The following is a 21,947-nucleotide window of genomic DNA, read 5'->3' on the forward strand; positions in this document are numbered from 1 at the left end:
CAAAGTGTAGATCTATATGTATTTGTATGCCTTGTATGATTTCCATGCTTATATGTATGCTTATATGTGTTTTAAAGTTGGATCTAGCCATTAAACCCCTCAAAACCGAAATATAACTCATGTTTTATGATATTAGCTTCAAATATGTTCCTACATAATAAGTGGTACTAGATAAATAGCCAAGTGGTTAGCAACAATTTTCTTTAAGCTAAAAACACACATTTTGGGCCAAAAATGTGAAAAATACAAAATTAAGGGCCCAAAATGACATTTTACAGATTCTGATGGTTGAAATGTGTCAAAACAGTTTCAATAAGGCTATTTCTGGAATTCTATTCAATTAGTGGATTAAAAACATAAATTTCAAGCCTATTGGGCTAAAAATGAAAATTTCGGCCCAATAAGGCCCATTAGGCGAACTTTTCTGTTTTGGAGGGCCAAAACTGTAACTTTCTGTAAAACAGTGGACTATAAGTGTCCCAAACCCTTTTCAAAGGTTTAAAATGCTTTTTAAATTTAAAAAGGACCAAAGTTGCAAAAATTTTCCATTTTGGGCCAAAATTGTCAAAATTGCGAAAAGATGGGCTAAAACCGAGAAAAACTGCATTTTTAGGGACTTAAACTGTTTTCTTTGAAAAATATGCTGGAAAATATTAATTTCAATAATTTTTGGTGTTAAAATGTCAAGAAAAATAGTTTAAGGACCAAACCGGGAAATATTCAAATAAAAGGGTTGAAAATGTAAATTTTACAAATAATGAGGGGCTGAAAACAGAAATATTTCAAGGCTGATTCATTATGTACAATGTGATCAAATAATGACACCTCAACTACCAACGAAATACAACTCATTACAATACCAAAAGTCGTTGTTAAACGAATTGGCTCGGTCTCGAGCCAATGAAAATCCACAACTACTAACTCTTTGATACATACAAATAACGATTGGTAATACACATACATACGAGTGTGCACAGACGTCTACGCACCATCTTCGGGCCCCAAAAGTGTAAAATCTTGTTTGTTGGGCCTAGCTAGCCCAATGACCTGATCTTAAGGCCCGAAGACATTTTTTTTCTACGAAGTGTTGAGTTTTACCGACTTGGCACAACGTAGGGTGACTTTCAATGGCTTGTATCATTGGACCCCAAGGGCCATGGTATTGCTAGAAAAGTCTACACATTTTACGAGGCGGGTCGGGGACCCCTCGCACACATTTTTCCCCAGCCGGTTAATAGAGTTACCGGGGTCTTCGTGACCTCTTTCTCTTCGGATGTGGGACCACTCATAGTCCGGGCGATTGGATAACGTGATTAGTACTGATGACGCCTTCGGGAATCGTTGGTATATCTATAAACCGGGCATTTGTGTAATGCGGGTTTGTAGTAAATAATCAATGCTCGAGAACCTTCCAACGTCGCTTGGGACCGATACTACTATTTTTGTAAGGGTTTCAACGCAACTCAATGGATTTCAAAAGAACTAGGGGAACATCGGGTTTCCCTAGGGTTTTTATCACATACAGATTTTAAACGCATACATCTTAAATGAACAACTTATTTTGCAAGTATAGAAACAAACAAGCATACCTATGGATCTTCACAACGTTTTTGAAAGCTTTTCTTTTCAGAAAATATCGGATTTTCTGGTGGTTTTTCAAACAATATAAACATTCGATTTCAAACACTACTTATGAACTCACCAACATTTCATATGTTGACGTTTTTCAAAATACTTGTATTCTCAGGAAACCAGTGAATCAAGGGAAATCATGCTCAGTGACGGTTGCAGTTTATTTTTGAATGAACCAAACAATATTAATTTTTGGAAATGTAATATCTCAAACAATGTATGACATGTAAACACTACTGGTTGTATTATGTTGATGAATGGTGACGAATGTTGTCTTGTTTCATATATATTCAATGTTATGGTATTCAATTGAGTCACGACAGCCCCCGGACGTTTCCGCCGTCTGGTTCGGGGGTGTGACAGGTTGGTATCAGAGCTTTGTTTATAGTGAACTAGCATGTCGAGCCATACATTGATATGCAACTATAAACCAAAAAGAGGGACTAACATAACTCTGAACAAAACAAATGAATAAAATACACTTGCTTGCATTAGGAGTAAAGATCTAACGTTGAATCAAACACCATAATACTGGTATCTCGGTTAATTCGGGACTGTTCTCAGTGATACCGAGGAGTGAATGTAGCCTGATCAACTACATTCCCTCCAAAGTAAAACTAGCACACGTCTTGATAAGATCGGGACAGCTAGGGAACCTAAAACTATACCTTTATCACCAAAAAGAGAATGTATGTTTAGTCTGCAATAGTGGAAGAGACATAGGATAATATTAGTGAACTTTTACGTGTTTGCTATGTGTTGCGAATCTAGGATTGTGTGCTAAATGATAGAAGTACTTAAGTCTGTACCATACCCCTAGTTAGTAGGATCACAACCTCACCGAAACCACGTACACTCAACATCTTTCCGTTTCGTGACAAGAAGATGCCTCGCCGACCTACTCACGGAAATCCCGAACCAACCCCGCCCGAAGTTGACTCCACTGCTTTCCAGGCAGCCGTGTCTGCTGCAGTCACAGCAGCTATGGAACAACTTCACCGAGGGAACAACGGAGGAGGTAACGGGCAAGGATCCGGAAGTTCGAACAACGGGACGAACCAAGGACTCACTAAGACGTGCACCTACAAGGATTTTGCGAACGCTAAACCCCGAACTTTCAACGGTACCGGAGGAGTGATCGCCCTAAAGCGATGGATCGAGAAAGTAGAGTCGGTATTCGAGATATGCGAGTGCCCCGAGCAGATGAAAGTGAAGTTCGCGGCCTGCACTTTTGTGGACCAAGCGCTCACTTGGTGGAATGGTCATGTGGAAGCTATGACACTCCCTGTCGCCAACTCTATTCCCTGGACAGAGATGAAAGAGATGTTGACGGCTGAGTACTGCCCCCGAGGCGAAATACAGAAGATGGAGCAGGAACTATGGAATCTCACAGTGCAGAATGGGAACATCGATGCTTACATATCGAGATTCAGCGAACTATCTCTGTTGTGCCCGGGTATGATCGCATCAGAGGGGAAGAAGATTGAACGATTCATTTGGGGATTGACATCCCCCATTCAAGGGAACGTGATAGCTGCTAACCCTGAAACGTTTGACAGCGCGAAGAGATTGGCAAAGAGGCTCTATGATCATAACCACAAAAAGGGCGAGAAACCGGTAGAGACTGAGAGGAAGAAGGAGAGCGATGGTAAGAAGGGATGGAACAACAAGAGGAAGGGGCGTCAAGGTCCCGAGACCTCTAAAAAGCAGCAAACGGTGGCAGTTCACGCTGTCACTGCGCCGGTTCCAGTCACCTCACATGCTCCAGCCTCAGCTACTTCAAATACTTCAAGACCCTATTCCGGCACTCATCCCAAATGCAACAAATGCGGTTTCCATCACCAAGGAGAATGTAGGGAGTTCCATTGCACCAGTTGCAATCGAAGGGGACACACTGCAAAGTTCTGCAGGACTTATCCTTCTCAGAACCAGAGTCAGGGAAACAACCAGAACAACAACAACAATCACCGCAATGCCAACAACACCAATGCCGGCGGCAACAACACAGGGCCTAGCCACACCTGTTTCGGGTGTGGAAGGACGGGACATTTCCGTCGAGATTGCCCTAACAACAACAACAACTCTGGAAACAGAGGAACAGGAAGAATGCTGACTATGGGTCAGAGTGATGCAGTTCAAGATCCCGCAGTTGTGACCGGTACGTTTCTCCTAAACCACACTTATGCATGCATCTTATTTGATACCGGAGCGGAGCGAAGTTTCGTAAGCGAGAAGTTTAAACATTTACTAAAACAACAACCCCAGAAGCTAAATGAAACCTATACGGTGGAAATGGCCAATGGGAAGACCGAATCCACTAGGGAGATCTACATCGGATGTACCCTAACCCTTAACCAGCACGTCTTTCAAATAGATCTGATGCCAGTGTCAATTAGGAGTTTCGATGTGATTATCGGCATGGATTGGTTAAGCCCCCACCATGCTGAGATTATGTGCCACGAGAAGGCCGTTCGCCTTCGTCTCCCGAATCACGAAACCCTAGTAATTTACGGAGACAAACCCAGTACGAATCTCCGCCTCATCTCGTGCATCAAAGCACAAAAACATCTGCGAAAGAACAACTTAGCGTTCTTGGCCCACATAGTGGACAAGACCAAAGAAGAAACTAACATCCAAGACATTCCGGTAGCGTGTGAATATCCGGACGTGTTTCCCGAAGATCTTCCAGGAGTACCCCCAGAGAGACAGGTTGAATTCCGAATCGACCTCGTTCCAGGAGCAACTCCCCTCGCTAAATCACCATATCGACTGGCTCCTGCTGAAATGCAGGAATTATCCAGCCAACTCAGTGAGCTTCTGGACAAGGGATTTATCCGACCTAGCTACTCGCCATGGGGAGCTCCGGTGCTCTTTGTCAAAAAGAAGGACGGATCTTTCAGAATGTGCATCGATTACAGAGAGTTGAATAAACTCACTGTCAAAAACCGCTACCCACTCCCGCGAATCGATGATTTATTCGACCAGCTCCAAGGAGCTAGCTATTTTTCTAAAATAGATCTACGGTCCGGATACCATCAACTCAAAGTCCGAGAAGAGGATATTCCAAAAACCGCTTTTCGAACCCGCTATGGACATTATGAATTCGTCGTAATGCCCTTCGGTCTAACAAATGCACCTGCCGCATTTATGGACCTAATGAATCGAATCTGTCGACCGTTCCTGGACAACTTCGTCATTGTGTTTATTGATGACATCCTCGTCTATTCGCGAAGCAAAGAGGAGCATGGCCAACATCTTCGACAAGTCCTAGAAACGCTGCGATCGGAAAAGCTTTACGCCAAACTCTCTAAGTGTGAGTTTTGGCTACGGAGCGTGAATTTTCTAGGTCACGTAGTTAGCCAAGATGGAATTCACGTGGATCCCTCTAAGGTCAAAGCTGTGGAAGGATGGGCAACTCCGACTATGCCCACAGAAATTCGTCAGTTCTTAGGCCTAGCAGGCTACTATAGGAGATTCATCCAAAACTTCTCAAAGATCGCCAAGCCACTTACTTTGCTTACGCAAAAGAGTGTGCCGTTCAAGTGGACAGACCAACAAGAGATTGCGTTTCGAACCTTGAAGCAAGCTCTTTGCAGCGCTCTTGTACTATCTCTACCTGAAGGAACTGAAGATTTTGTAGTTTACTGTGACGCGTCAAATCAAGGCTTAGGTTGCGTTCTCATGCAACGTGGAAGAGTGATAGCATATGCGTCCCGTCAACTAAAGGCGCACGAAGTAAATTACACAACCCATGACCTAGAACTGGGAGCTGTGGTCTTCGCCCTGAAAATTTGGAGGCACTACCTGTACGGTACAAAGTGTACCATCTTTACGGACCACAAGAGCCTCCAGCACATCTTGAATCAGAAGGAGCTGAATATGAGACAACGGAGATGGGTGGAATTGTTAAACGACTACGAATGCGAGATCAAGTACCATCCAGGCAAGGCCAACGTGGTAGCTGACGCATTAAGTCGAAAGGAATACACAAATCGCCGTACGAAAGCGCACTCGATAACCATTCAGTCTCATTTGACCACTCAAATTGCATCAGCCCAGGCAGAGGCTATGAAAACGGAAAACAAAACTAGCGAGGCATTACGCGGAATGGAGAAGAACCTGGAAGTCAAAGAGAATGGGGTATACTACTTCATGAACCGTATTTGGGTTCCAAAAATCGGAGGATTCAGGGAGATCGTTATGAAGGAAGCCCACAAGACACGATACTCCATTCATCCCGGTTCGGACAAGATGTATTTGGACATTAAGCAGCACTATTGGTGGCCTAACATGAAGGCGGAAATCGCAACTTATGTTAGTAAGTGCCTTACGTGTGCCAAAGTGAAAGTAGAATACCAGAAACCTTCCGGATTGCTACAGCAACCGGCAATCCCTGAGTGGAAATGGGAGGGGATTTCTATGGATTTCGTGACCAAGCTGCCCAAGACGTCGGACGGATTGGACACCATATGGGTAATAATCGACCGACTGACGAAATCTGCCCATTTCCTGCCCATCAAAGAGTCCTACAAGATGGAGAGGCTGACGCGTTTGTACCTACGAGAGATTGTAAGACTTCATGGAGTGCCAAAATCTATCATCTCAGATAGGGACAGTAGATTCACGTCACGCTTTTGGCAGTCGCTCCACAAGGCAATGGGAACTCATCTTGATATGAGCACCGCGTATCACCCACAAACGGACGGTCAAAGCGAACGAACCATTCAGACGCTTGAAGACATGCTTCGTGCATGCGTGATAGACTTCGGAAAGTCTTGGGATACCCACCTACCGTTGATCGAGTTTTCATATAACAATAGTTATCATTCGAGCATTAAGGTGGCCCCTTTCGAAGCACTGTACGGGCGTAAATGTAGATCACCGTTATGTTGGGCTGAAGTAGGTGACACCCAGCTAGCAGGAACACATACGTCGGATAGGACAATGACAGGACCGGAAATCATTCGCGAGACCACAGAAAAGATTGTCCAGATCAAAGCTCGATTACAGACATCGCGCGACCGGCAAAAGAGCTATGCTGATAAACGGCGAAAGCCCTTAGAGTTCCAGGTCGGTGATCGAGTATTGTTGAAGGTCTCACCCTGGAAAGGGGTTATACGTTTCGGAAAACGAGGAAAGCTAAACCCGCGATACATTGGACCTTTCGAAATCGTCGCCCGAATAGGTCCGGTAGCCTACAGACTACAACTACCCCCGGAGCTAAACGGCGTGCACCCCGTGTTTCATGTTTCTAATCTGAAAAAGTGCCTATCAGATGAAACCCTTGTCATTCCTCTTGACGAAATCGAAATCAATGAGAACCTCCTGTTCGTCGAAGAACCAATCGAAATCATGGACAGGGAGGTGAAGCGTACTAAGCAGAGTCGCATCCCGATCGTGAAGGTACGGTGGAACGCAAAGCGTGGGCCAGAATTCACGTGGGAACGCGAAGATCAAATGAAGCAGAAGTACCCTCACCTATTCTAGCATTCTCAAATCTAGCTTTCAAACAGAATTTCGGGACGAAATTCCCTCTAACGGGGGGATGATGTCACAACTGTAAATTTTGAGCCATGTAATCTATACATTCAAGTTAATGTGAATCAAAAACTTTAACCAAATACAAGATACAAGTACTATAAATAGTCATCAAACAATTGGAGACCCTAGAAGTTCTTATCAAGCCTATTTTGGACTAGAACTTCCTTATTGGATCCTAATGGACCAATAAGCTTCCAATTAGACTATCATGGGCTTAGAACCCTAATTGGGCTCTAATTGGACCCACACTTATTTATTTTAACATTTTAGGTCATGTTGGGCCTAGAATTAAATAAATTAAAAGCCTTGATACATGAATAACCTAAAACTAGTTCAAGAAAAACATAAAAATCCTACCACACTCCTTAGACTCAAAACACACCCTAATTACCTCTAATGTTGGGCTTGGGGGCAAAAGCCCAAATTTTTCCTCTTTCCCCTTCATATTCTCGGCCCAAGGCCCAAATCCAAGGGGAGGTTGACTTTGGTTGCCACCTCACTATTACCTAATGGATTTCTAGGCACAAATCACATACACCCATGCATGTATCACTTCAAGAGTCATTTCTTTCTCTCCTCCCTTCTTGCTCTCGGCCAAACATCATCACAAACACCAAAATATCTCAACTTTCTCTCTAGAACACTCAAAGAACTCTCCTTCCCTCCCCTCTCTAAAGATCTCGAAATTTAGGGACTTTCCAAGAGGATTTTGCAAGTAAATCATCATCTAAGGTAAGATTATTCATAGATCTATGGTTTAAATTCTTTTGTTATCAAAATCTCTTCCTAATCCATGTAAAAACCGTGATCTTGCACTCTAGAAACCCCATAATCTCGAAAGGTTCATCAAGGAGTGCAAGGGCCAAAAATCACTTCATTTCTTCCAATTTTTCTTCAAGAACCGAAACTACCCACTCAAGGTGAGATTCATACCCCTATTTTCTGTTTTTAAGAGTTTTTGTGGGGGGGAATACAAGTCAAAGTGTAGATCTATATGTATTTGTATGCCTTGTATGATTTCCATGCTTATATGTATGCTTATATGTGTTTTAAAGTTGGATCTAGCCATTAAACCCCTCAAAACCGAAATATAACTCATGTTTTATGATATTAGCTTCAAATATGTTCCTACATAATAAGTGGTACTAGATAAATAGCCAAGTGGTTAGCAACAATTTTCTTTAAGCTAAAAACACACATTTTGGGCCAAAAATGTGAAAAATACAAAATTAAGGGCCCAAAATGACATTTTACAGATTCTGATGGTTGAAATGTGTCAAAACAGTTTCAATAAGGCTATTTCTGGAATTCTATTCAATTAGTGGATTAAAAACATAAATTTCAAGCCTATTGGGCTAAAAATGAAAATTTCGGCCCAATAAGGCCCATTAGGCGAACTTTTCTGTTTTGGAGGGCCAAAACTGTAACTTTCTGTAAAACAGTGGACTATAAGTGTCCCAAACCCTTTTCAAAGGTTTAAAATGCTTTTTAAATTTAAAAAGGACCAAAGTTGCAAAAATTTTCCATTTTGGGCCAAAATTGTCAAAATTGCGAAAAGATGGGCTAAAACCGAGAAAAACTGCATTTTTAGGGACTTAAACTGTTTTCTTTGAAAAATATGCTGGAAAATATTAATTTCAATAATTTTTGGTGTTAAAATGTCAAGAAAAATAGTTTAAGGACCAAACCGGGAAATATTCAAATAAAAGGGTTGAAAATGTAAATTTTACAAATAATGAGGGGCTGAAAACAGAAATATTTCAAGGCTGATTCATTATGTACAATGTGATCAAATAATGACACCTCAACTACCAACGAAATACAACTCATTACAATACCAAAAGTCGTTGTTAAACGAATTGGCTCGGTCTCGAGCCAATGAAAATCCACAACTACTAACTCTTTGATACATACAAATAACGATTGGTAATACACATACATACGAGTGTGCACAGACGTCTACGCACCATCTTCGGGCCCCAAAAGTGTAAAATCTTGTTTGTTGGGCCTAGCTAGCCCAATGACCTGATCTTAAGGCCCGAAGACATTTTTTTTCTACGAAGTGTTGAGTTTTACCGACTTGGCACAACGTAGGGTGACTTTCAATGGCTTGTATCATTGGACCCCAAGGGCCATGGTATTGCTAGAAAAGTCTACACATTTTACGAGGCGGGTCGGGGACCCCTCGCACACATTTTTCCCCAGCCGGTTAATAGAGTTACCGGGGTCTTCGTGACCTCTTTCTCTTCGGATGTGGGACCACTCATAGTCCGGGCGATTGGATAACGTGATTAGTACTGATGACGCCTTCGGAAATCGTTGGTATATCTATAAACCGGGCATTTGTGTAATGCGGGTTTGTAGTAAATAATCAATGCTCGAGAACCTTCCAACGTCGCTTGGGACCGATACTACTATTTTTGTAAGGGTTTCAACGCAACTCAATGGATTTCAAAAGAACTAGGGGAACATCGGGTTTCCCTAGGGTTTTTATCACATACAGATTTTAAACGCATACATCTTAAATGAACAACTTATTTTGCAAGTATAGAAACAAACAAGCATACCTATGGATCTTCACAACGTTTTTGAAAGCTTTTCTTTTCAGAAAATATCGGATTTTCTGGTGGTTTTTCAAACAATATAAACATTCGATTTCAAACACTACTTATGAACTCACCAACATTTCATATGTTGACGTTTTTCAAAATACTTGTATTCTCAGGAAACCAGTGAATCAAGGGAAATCATGCTCAGTGACGGTTGCAGTTTATTTTTGAATGAACCAAACAATATTAATTTTTGGAAATGTAATATCTCAAACAATGTATGACATGTAAACACTACTGGTTGTATTATGTTGATGAATGGTGACGAATGTTGTCTTGTTTCATATATATTCAATGTTATGGTATTCAATTGAGTCACGACAGCCCCCGGACGTTTCCGCCGTCTGGTTCGGGGGTGTGACACACATAAACTCCTTCTTTAATTCAAAAGAAAAATAGTGTCAAGTGATACTTGACCCAACCACAAATGCCAAAGTTCGAAAGATGCCTTTAATTGAGATGTAGCAAACAAGAGCTTGAGGCCCGAAGCATAAAACATACATTCCATTTTCACATCCTCCTTAGGCTAGGGCTTGCTTTGACTGGCGGTCCTGAATGTATAATTATGGTTGCAAAAACAAGACATCCAAAGGATTATCAGTAGTTAGTTTACTGATGGATCAAACATTTTTTTGATAGACGACACCACCAAAATATCTTTTAATTTTATATTCTACGTAACCATAGCATAACCAATATGTGATACATAAAGTTTATTACCATTTCTAAATGTCACAGAAAATTTCCTAGAATGCATATGGTAGAAGTAACACTCTCGAGAGAATTCGACATGTGGTCGGTAGCCCTGGAGTCAACATACCAATATGGGGTAGATGAGGAAATATGACACTTTGCTTGAAAATCCATGCCATGATCAACATCAATGGAAACCGCCTTAGTAGAAAACTGAGAAAGAATTGGTTTGCATAGTGCCCGTTTTTCCAACAAATTTGGCAGTGAGGGGGCGTCGGCCTCGACCACGACCACCACTCATACCACCACGAGACCATGAAGGGTTACGACTTAAAGAGGAAGGTGAGTGGGGAGTGGTGTCACAAACTAAGGTAGCACGATCAGGTGGCAAAGAATGCAAATCATGCAAAAGAAGAGTAACCCAGATGATCTCGGCAATGGTGTTGGCCATAGCAAGATACTCAGACCCACAACTGGAGTGAGAAAATGTTGTTATTTAGCTCATAAATAAATAAGATTACCAGCAAGAAAGACGGAGTAGCCAAAGCTGGAGCAATGACGCTCGAGACATTGGGTCCAATCAACATCCGAGTAACCGAAGATGGATGTATGATGTGGCTTCAAAAATGAAAGATTAAAATCCAAATTGCCTTTAACATATCGAAGAATGTGTTCCCATGCTGATAGTGAATGTTGGTGGGAGTCTGGAGAAACTGACTCACTTGGTTAACAACATAGGAGATATGTTGTCGGATAATGGTCAAGTACTGTCGAGCCCCCACAAGGGATCAACAATGAGTAAGATCCTTGTATGGGACACCATGAAAACTGAATACTTCATTAGTAGCCAATGGAGTGTCGATAGGCTTAGCTTCTAGAAGAACATAACGTTTAAGAATGTCAAGGGCATACTTAGACTGGAAAAGAAACAGACCATCAAAATAACGAGTAACTTGAAGGCCAAGAAAATAGTTAAGATCTCCAAGATCTTTAATAGCAAACTCCTGATCCAAGTTGATCGATAAAGGAGGTCAGGACGTTGTCCTGCGTACTTGTCAAGATGAGATCATTAACATATACCAGTAGCTACAGAATATATTAATGTCGAGAGAAAAAAAAACAATGAAGGGTCTAAGTGACTGCAAGTGAATCCATTACGAAGGAGAAAGCTGCTAAGGATCTAAAACCAAGCCATTGGGGCTTGTTTGAGACTGTGGATTGCTTTGTTGAGGCGAGATACATGATTGGGAAATTCAGAATCAGCAAATCCGGGGGGTTGTTCCATGTAGACAAGTTCATTTAAGTGCCCATGAAGAAAGGCATTATTGACATCACGTTTGTGAAGTTTCCAATTATGTATGATAGCCAATGACAAAACTGTTGGATGAGGTCTCTAAGTCCATAACTAGATTTGGTATCAACTTGACCCGACCCGACATAGTCCATTTGGGTTACACTTCAACTAACAACTTGTATGGATATACTTTTGAGAATAAGATGTTTTTGATATATTAATATATTATCAGTTATAATATATTAATATGATATCATAATTATTTAATTAGTATTCATCAAGAATTAATTTAGCGATCAAAATGGAGCTAATTAAATGTGGACTCTTTTATATATATATATATATATGGATTGGGCTAAGATTTATTTAGGATAGGCTAAGAGTATATGGAGTCCATGGATAGTCCATGGAGCTTTTTACCCAAGCATCATAGGTAAATGAAGAGTCATGGGTATTAGGGTTTAACCCTAATCCTCCATACTATATAAAGGAGTCCTTGGTTCTAGAATTAGCACTAGTGTGTGTGAACATAAGTGTGAGCCGATTTCTATAGTGTTCTTATTCTCTCAAGAACTTCCAACTTGTGTTGGTGATTTGTGACACCACTTAATGCATCCACACTATTGGTTCTAGGCTCATAAACACCAAGCAATCAACCACAAAAGAAAGGTATGTTATTCATCTAAAAGTTTTGTATTACAAGTACCCCATAACATGCTAGTTAGGTTGTAAACCTTCAAAATCAAATTTGCTTGTATTTTAGAGAAAACATAGATCCAAGGTTTCTAGCGTTGCATGTACACCATAGGAGTGTTAGTATGCTCAAAACCCAATAGTGGTATCAGAGCCTAGGCTTGTTTTCTTGATACTTGATGCAAACTTGTTGAAAAAACTCAAAAATCTGCTATATGTTGCATGAACTCGCCGAGTCCAGGGGGGAATCAACGAGTCCATGTGATATTTCATCCTACTCATCGAGTAGGTTCTTGCACTCGACGAGTAGGAGCCCCTGAATGCATATTTTCGAGTTTTGCTGCTGGAAATGGACTAGAAACATTACCCTAAACTATTTTGGTGATTTAAAAATTGTTTTAAATGGTGTAATGTTTATGCTAATCCATTTACAATCGCTAATATCAAAATTCCATGTTTTGTATGTGTTAATATGATTCTTGAAATTTTGATATGAATGGTTATGTTCTTATGAGTTTTTAGAAGATCATAGGATTTATATGTATTTTGCTTGTAGTATAATTCTTGATGTTAATGGCTAATGATGGAGTTCATAACTTGTCCTCAATTTATGGATTACCAAAAGTAACTTCTTTAAAAGTGTTATTAAGGAATAAGAGTTTACACAAAATGAAGTGTCTTCATTTTAATGGGACATTAAAACTCATAAGTTATGAATTGAAGACTCTTGAATAGTTTCACAACTTGCCCTCAAGTCTTGGAATTTGTGAAGTCCCACACATTAATACTTTAATTCAAAATTGATCCTTGGAATTTTAAATGTTTAAAATTCATCCCTTATACTTCTATAATATCAAAAGTTTAATTATTATATATATGTATAAGAATAAGTCAGTCTTACCGTTAGTAGGCCTCGTTCACGAAGTCGGTCTATAAGGGGGCTATAAGGTTACTGCCTATAAAATGGCAATTTAATGGGTGTCTACGCTCACCCACCGCTTCCTTGACTGGTGAAGGGTCGTTAGCCGAACGGGTAGGATAGGACCTAAATCCACATTAAAAGTATAATGAAATTATGAAGTAACTAAACCTTTATCAATTCCGATGCTTAATTACTTTAGGAGAATGTGCAATATATGATAATCCATGAAATTAAACTTTGTACCTTACCAACTCGTTAGCGGAGCGCGTGTTGTTAATCGGAACGCTAACAAGAACTAGTAAGAGTGAAAAAGGGTGACTTAAGTTTTATCATAGATCGGTGGAGCACGTGTGCTTAACCGGCACATCGATCAGGTGCTAAAATTATGGGTACCAAGTCAATTTGCATGGTTATTCACACCTTGTTTGTGATCCTCGGCATCTCATTCACAAACTTGAGAGGGCAAAATCGAGATTCGAACATGCCATTGAAAGTTCAATGTATCTCAAAGATCTAGGAGTTTCCAATCCAATTAAAACATAATAATTCATTTTGTTTTTCATGGTAGAAATTGGTAAATCGTCATTTACCTACCTTTAAATATTTTATAGCTTGGATTACGACATCCCTCTTCCAAGTTAGGAAATGGTTTGTAGGGTCCTAGCCTTAATATTTTAGTTGGGTGACTTATTAAGGATTCTTCATCTAATTAAACTTGTCCTTCTTTATTTTCAGATGTCAAACAACACTATTGTTGGCTAACCCTAAAAGCTCATTTTCCCTCATGAACTTGTGTGGGAAAGTCACTTTTGATAGGTCTAATTTCAATGAATGGATTAGAAACGTCAGGATGATTACCCGCAATGAGGATAAGGAATATGTCCTTGTGTAACGCCCAGTTCCTGGTACGTATTTATTTTGGTTAAAAGTTCTTTTTGGAAGAACTACTCGGCGAGTTGTAGCCCTAACTCGCCGAGTAGATGTCAAGATGGGTGCGGGCTTTAAGTGATCTACTCGGCGAGTCCACGCCTGGACTCGACGAGTAGGCCAATCAGGAGGAGACCCAAATCCTTCGGTTTTAAACCCTATTTAAACGGCCTTATAGCCCCATCTCAGCCTCTATCATCCTCAGAGCGTTCCTTATCGAAATGCTAGCCTCCATTTGCACCCTATTTAAACACCGTTCAGCTGACGAAAGAGGAGGCGCGCGCCGCACCCGATGCGGTGACGGGTATCGTTCCATCCCTCTATCTTTTTTTTATGATGTTATGATATTGATATGTGCTCTGTGTATATGCATTAGGATCGTTCCATGTGAACGGTGTTCCTGTTCAGGTGTTGTTTGATTCGGGTACCACCCGATCATTTGTTTCCCTTGTGCTTAGCAAGAGGTTTACTGATTCTTCAGGCATGTTGGATTGCCCTTTAGAGGTAAAGATTGCCGATGTGTAACAACTCAAATTTTCAAACAAATTTTTCATTTTAAAAATAGAGTATTTTCATTCAAAACAAGGCATAAAGAGTTTAAGTATTCTATCAAATACAAATAGTCAAAATCCCAAGATCATAAAACATTCTCCAGTGTGTATCGATCACGTCGGCGCCTTCCCACGGTCCTCGCTAGTACCTGAAACACATACATAAACAACTATAAGCATAAATGCTTAGTGAGTTCCCTAATATACACTTACGCACATACGCCTTTCCAGGCCCTGACCTTCCGGTCCTCAACACAACGCCTTCCGGCCCATAACATAATCGCCTTCCGGCCCATAACATATTGCCTTCCGGCCCACATAACATACATAGCACATATAACAAATAACTTACCACATATAGCATACATATCACATATCGTATCTGACCTTCCGGTCACACAGTCAAACCCTTCCGGGTACAGTATAGTGAGAAGACTCACTTCGTAAATGCTGAAAGCTAGCAACTCCTGAAATCACTCGTGCACAATCTGACGAGCTAAAACTTTCCTATAACATCACATATCTCTCATTAACACTTATATCTTCTAATTATGACTATCCCTAGAAGTCAGACTTAGGTCAACTCTGGTCAACGGTCAACGGTCAACGGTCAACTCGACCGGACTCGGCGAGTGCCTTGGCGACTCGGCGAGTCTAGACGTTCTCCAACTCTCTGAGAGTCCCTATCTACTCGTCGAGTATCCTCCTTGACCCGACGAGTTACTGCTGGAAGAATCGCGGGGCCACCCCGACTCCACTCGCCGAGTCTGAAGAACAGCTCGACGAGTTCCAGTAAATCTCCAAGCTACTCGCCGAGTCTGTTCATCAGACTCGGCGAGTCCACGCCATGCAGTCGATCAAACAACTTCCTGAGATAAGTTTCGTCCCGAAATACACAAGCATGGGACCTTCTGGACCTCTAAAGGTCCTAATACCGGATTATAGCCGTTGGGTAACAAGGTACTAATTCATCTAATCACCAAATGGGTTCCATAAACCCTAATTCCATGAACACATCAACATAACAGAAAGGAATCCGAAATATTACCTGAAATATGCCCTCTCTGTGTCTCCAAACCGTAGAACTCGAATCCCTTGCTGTTCCTTTAGCCAAAACCCTTCTCCTCCTTGCACAACAATTTCTTCAAAGCCCTAATATCCTTCAATCTTGCTCTAGATGCCCACAGCCGTTTAGGGTTCTTCTCAGTCGACTAAAGATGGACAATGGCGGCCTATAAGTGCATTATATACGACCCAAACCTGAACGGTTAGGGTTTTCGCTAAACAGCGTAGACTCGCCGAGTCCATATCGGACTCGTCGAGTCCAGTCGCGAACCCGCGACCAAGTCTGCGATCCTACTCGGCGAGTCTAGGCTCCAACTCGCCGAGTCCCCTCTTAACTCACCCCAAAAACATAATTTAACAATACCTGAGATTCCGGGCTGTTACAACTCTCCCCCACTTGGATTAGACTTCGTCCTCGAAGTCTCACTATGAAAATAGTTCTGGATGCTGCTCCCGCATCTCACGTTCCGGCTCCCAAGTCATTTCCGACCCCTTACGGTGTTGCCACTGAACCAACACCAGAGGTACTTCCTTGTTCCTCAGAACCTTGATCTTCCGATCCCTGATGGCCACTGGTCTCTCGGCATAATTCAGGCTCGCATCCACCTGAATATCCTCCAATGGAACCACTGCCGACTCATCGGCTATGCACTTCCTCAACTGCGACACATGAAAAGTGTCGTGGATCTGTCCCAACTCCGCTGGCAACTCCAACCGATAGGCTACCCGGCCTACCCTTGCGATCACACGAAATGGCCCAATATACCGGGGCCCCAACTTGCCCCTCTTCTTGAATCGAATCACTCCTTTCCAAGGAGAGACCTTCAGGAGAACGAAGTCGCCGACCTGAAATTCAAGCTCGGATCGGTGCCTGTCTGCATAACTCTTCTGTCGGCTCTGGGCAGTCAATAACCTCTGCCTAACTTGCTGAATCTACTCTGTCGTCTGAAGCATGATCTCCGTGCTGCCCATCACTCTCTGTCCCACCTCTCCCCAGCAAATGGGGGTCCGACATCTCCTACCATACAACAGCTCAAAAGGTGGCATACCAATGCTCGAATGATAGCTGTTGTTGTAGGAAAACTCTGCCAATGGTAAATACGCATCCCAACTACCCCCGAAGTCTAACACACACGCTCGGAGCATGTCCTCCAGCGTCTGAATCGTCCGCTCGCTCTGACCGTCTGTCTGGGGATGGTATGCGGTACTAAAATGCAATTTAGTACCCAGCTCCTCATGGAATTTCTTCCAGAACCTGGAAGTGAAGCGCACATCACGGTCTGAAACAATCGAGATCGGCACTCCATGCCGAGATGCCACTTCTCTCACATATATCTCCGCCAACTTCTCCGCTGAAGAACTCTCGCTGATGGCAAGGAAATGTGCACTCTTCGTCAACCTATCCACAATCACCCAAATTGCATCAACTCCCCTAGCAGTCCTCGGCAATTTGGTGATGAAATCCATAGTGATCTGTTCCCACTTCCACTCGGGGATTTCCAATGGCTGTAGCTTGCCATGCGGTCTCTGGTGCTCGGCCTTAACCCTACGGCAGGTCAAGCACCTCTCAACGAACCATGCCACGTCCCTCTTCATACAGGGCCACCAATACTCTTTCCTCAAATCCAAATACATCTTCGTAGCACCGGGATGGATTGAGAATTTCGATCTATGAGCCTCTTCCATCAAAGTAATACGCGTACCGCCCACGAACGGTACCCAAATCCGACCCTGAAACGTCATAAGCCCTCGTCCATCCTTAACGACCTCTGAAATTAGCCCCACAACCCGCTCCTTCTTCTGCATCTCTGGTAGCACAGCCTCGGCCTGTGCCCCACGAATAGCATCCAACACTGGAGTCATCACAGTCAGTCTCAAGCATATGTCTCGCAATGGAGTGCTCTCCGCCCTGCGGCTCAATGCATCGGCTACCACATTAGCTTTGCCTGGGTGGTACAGGATCTCACAATCATAATCCTTGATCACATCCAACCACCTCCTCTGACGCATATTTAGGTTGGGCTGATCCATCAAATACTTCAAACTCTTATGGTCCGTGTATATCGTACATCGAACCCCATACAAGTAGTGACGCCAAATCTTGAGAGCGAACACTACTGCCCCCAACTCTAAATCATGCGTGGGATATCTCGCCTCATGAGGCTTCAGCTGCCTCGACGCATAAGCTATCACATGACCCCTCTGCATCAACACTGCACCCAGTCCCGAAATCGATGTGTCGCAATATACCACAAAATCTTCCATCCCTTCTGGGAGAGCTAACACCGAGGCTTCGCACAACCTCTGGCGAAGTGTCTGAAAGGAGGTCTGCTGCTCGGGCCCCCATGAGAATGCAACACCCTTCCGGGTCAATCTGGTGAGTGGCACTGCGATCTTGGAGAAATCCTTGATGAATCTCCGATAATACCCTGCCAACCCAAGGAAGCTCCTGATCTCAGAGGGTGACTTCGGCACCTCCCAACTCATCACTGCCTCAACCTTGGCCGGATCGACCAATATCCCTTTCTGATTAACTACATGTCCTAGAAATTGGACCTCCCTCAACCAGAAGTCACATTTGGAGAACTTTGCATAAAGTTTCTCCGACCTCAATACCTCAAGGACCTCCCTCAAATGCTCCTCATGCTGCTCTCTAGATCTCGAATACACCAGGATGTCGTCGATAAATACAATCACTGATCGATCCAACATCGGTCTGCATACCCTGTTCATGAGATCCATGAACACAGCCGGGGCATTGGTGAGCCCGAAAGGCATCACCACAAACTCATAATGCCCGTATCGCGTCCTAAACGCTGTCTTCTGGACATCCTCATCCCGCACTCTCACCTGATGGTACCCTGACCTCAGATCGATCTTGGAAAACCAAGACGCTCCCTGCAACTGATCGAATAGATCATCGATCCTCGGTAACGGGTAACGGTTCTTGACCGTCAACTTGTTCAACTCCTGGTAATTAATGCACATCCGGTGTGAACCATCCTTCTTCTTGACGAACAGAATAGGAGCTCCCCACGGCGAGCTACTCGGCCGAATGAATCCCTTCCCCAACAACTCCTGGAGCTGCGAGGACAACTCTTGCACCTCTGGAGGTGCAAGACAATAAGGCACCTTAGCAATAGGTGCGGCTCCCGGAACCAGATCGATACCAAACTCTACTTGCCTCACAGGAGGTACTCCCGGCAGCTCCTCGGGAAAAACATCTGGAAACTCACGCACCACAGGGACCTCCTCAACCGACTTCGGTCTCTCGGAAGCCTCCCGCATATCCATCACATACGCCACAAAACCCATACAGCCCTGCTGTAGACACTGCCTCGCCCTAGCGGCCGAACAGAAAGCTGATCCCGAACGGGTACCCTCGCCGTACACCGAAAGAACTCCCCCACTATGGTCTCGTATGGTCACCAACTGACGCTCACAGTCGATGACAGCGCCGAATCGGCTCAACCAGTCCATGCCTACGATGACACAAACATCACCCATCGCAATAGGAATCAGGTCAATCGGGAATTCGACCCCGAAAATCTCTAGCACGCATCCCCGAAGAACCTCCGTGGCACAAATCACTTTCTCGTCAGCTATAGAAACTCTCAAAGGTCGACCCAACGACTCACGACTAGCGCTGATATGCTGACTAAAGGCTAAGGACACAAAGGACCTACTCGCACCCGAGTCAAATAACACTAAGGCAGGCACAGAGTTCACAAGGAAAGTACCTACGCATATAATAACATAAGCATAATATCTCGACATTAAAATAAATACATGAATTACAACATACCTGCCACGACATCGGGCGCAGCGCGGACCTCCTCCGCAGTCAGCTGAAAGGCTCTCCCACGAGCCCTCGGGGCCTCGACCTTCACCGGTCGAGCCTCAGCAGTCCTGGCAATAGGTGCAGATCCCTGACGAAGCTGCGGACACTCGGCCTTCCGATGGCCGGTCTGGTTGCAATGAAAGCAAACCATAAACCCATTGGGGCACTCCCTAGCAATGTGCCCCTGCTTGCCGCACTTGTAGCAAGCACCGGCTCGACACGTCCCATCGTGACCCTTGCCGCACATTCCGCAAGTACGGCTCTTCGGACCTCCCGTCCTCGAATCGGCGGACTTGATCCGCTTGGCTGCCGGCTGAGACTGAGCCGGCCGCCGGTCTGCCTGCTGGGACTCGGCCTCCTCCCTGGCCTAAGTCTCCAACTCGATCTCACGCTTCCTGGCATTCGCCTGAAGCTCCGTAAAAGTATGATAGGTGGAGTTCGCCACAAACTCCCGGATATCCCTCCTCAAGACACCCAAGTACCGGCTCATCCGAGCCTGCTCTATGGACACCAGCTCGGGGCAAAACATCACCCTCTCATGAAGCTTCCACGTGATCGCCGCCACCGAATCTGTACCCTGCTTGAGGGTTAAGAACTCCTGAACCAATCGTTCCCGCTCCACCGGGGGAACGTACTCATCCCTGAACATGGCAGTAAACCCCTCCCATGTCACTGCTATAGTCTCTGCCAAAGTGAAGTTCGCTGTCACGAACTTCCACCAGTCCTTCGCTCCCAGACGGAGCTGGTTCAAAGCGAACCGTACCCTCAGGTGCTCCGGGCATGAACAAGTGTAGAAGCACCCCTCTATATCCGCGATCCACCTCATCGCCGCAATCGGATCATGCGTCCCATCAAACTCCGGTGGCTTCGTGTTGCTGAACTCTTGGAACAGCAACGAGTCACCCCCCTGTGGCCTAGCAGCGACCACAGCTGCGGTAGCTGCAGCGGTTGCAGCCTCAATCAACGCGGCGTACCGCTCATCGAATGTCTCCATCAGGGTAGTCTTAATAGACCCAAACATCTCCGGGATCTCAGCCCGGATCGCCGCCGCCACCTCCTCGTGAATCATCTGACGAATATCCTCGTCACTCACACCGCTCGTACTCGCTCCGTGGCGTGGTCTAACCATGATGTCTCTGAAATACAACATAAAACTATCAGAGACTCTATCAAGTGTATTCGCACTCGATAACGCAACCCTACTCAGTCTCCGATATCCAGGGATTCTTACTTGGGCCTCCCACTGACCCGGTGTCTTCGGTAGTATGGGCCCAATACTACCGACCACACTGCATCACCATTCATCCCAAGTCTTCCTCCCCAAACCCCGGATAGTGAGTACTCTACTTCTGATATGCACTATCTACCCGCATACTAGCAAAGCATCTCATATCGGCAAACTTCCCTAGACTAAGGCATCACAAATCAGGCCACTCTAGTCCTATCATGAATACCTAGTCTTCTAGCATGCATAACAATTCACATCATATAATATTGTAAGGTATTTTGGGGATCTTTACCGTTCGGGCGCTGACTGATCGTACACACTACTTCTTTCTTGCTTACCACAAAACCATTTACAAAGTTTATGCCTTTATTTAAAAAGTTTTCCTCAAATCCTCGGTTTGAGTTCAGTTACTCCCGAAGGCGCACCCGAATCCCTCAAACCAAGGCTCTGATACCAATTGTAACAACTCAAATTTTCAAACAAATTTTTCATTTTAAAAATAGAGTATTTTCATTCAAAACAAGGCATAAAGAGTTTAAGTATTCTATCAAATACAAATAGTCAAAATCCCAAGATCATAAAACATTCTCCAGTGTGTATCGATCACGCCGGCGCCTTCCCACGGTCCTCGCTAGTACCTGAAACACATACATAAACAACTATAAGCATAAATGCTTAGTGAGTTCCCCAATATACACTTACGCACATATCCCTTTCCAGGCCCTGACCTTCCGGTCCTCAACACAACGCCTTCCGGCCCATAACATAATCGCCTTCCGGCCCATAACATATTGCCTTCCGGCCCATAACATATTGCCTTCCGGCCCACATAACATACATAGCACATATAACAAATAACTTACCACATATAGCATACATATCAGATATCGTATCTAACCTTTCGGTCACACAGTCAAACCCTTCCGGGTACAGTATAGTGAGAAGACTCAC

The sequence above is a fragment of the Lactuca sativa genome, chromosome 7, assembly GCF_002870075.4.
Source record: "Lactuca sativa cultivar Salinas chromosome 7, Lsat_Salinas_v11, whole genome shotgun sequence".
NCBI lineage: Eukaryota > Viridiplantae > Streptophyta > Magnoliopsida > Asterales > Asteraceae > Lactuca > Lactuca sativa.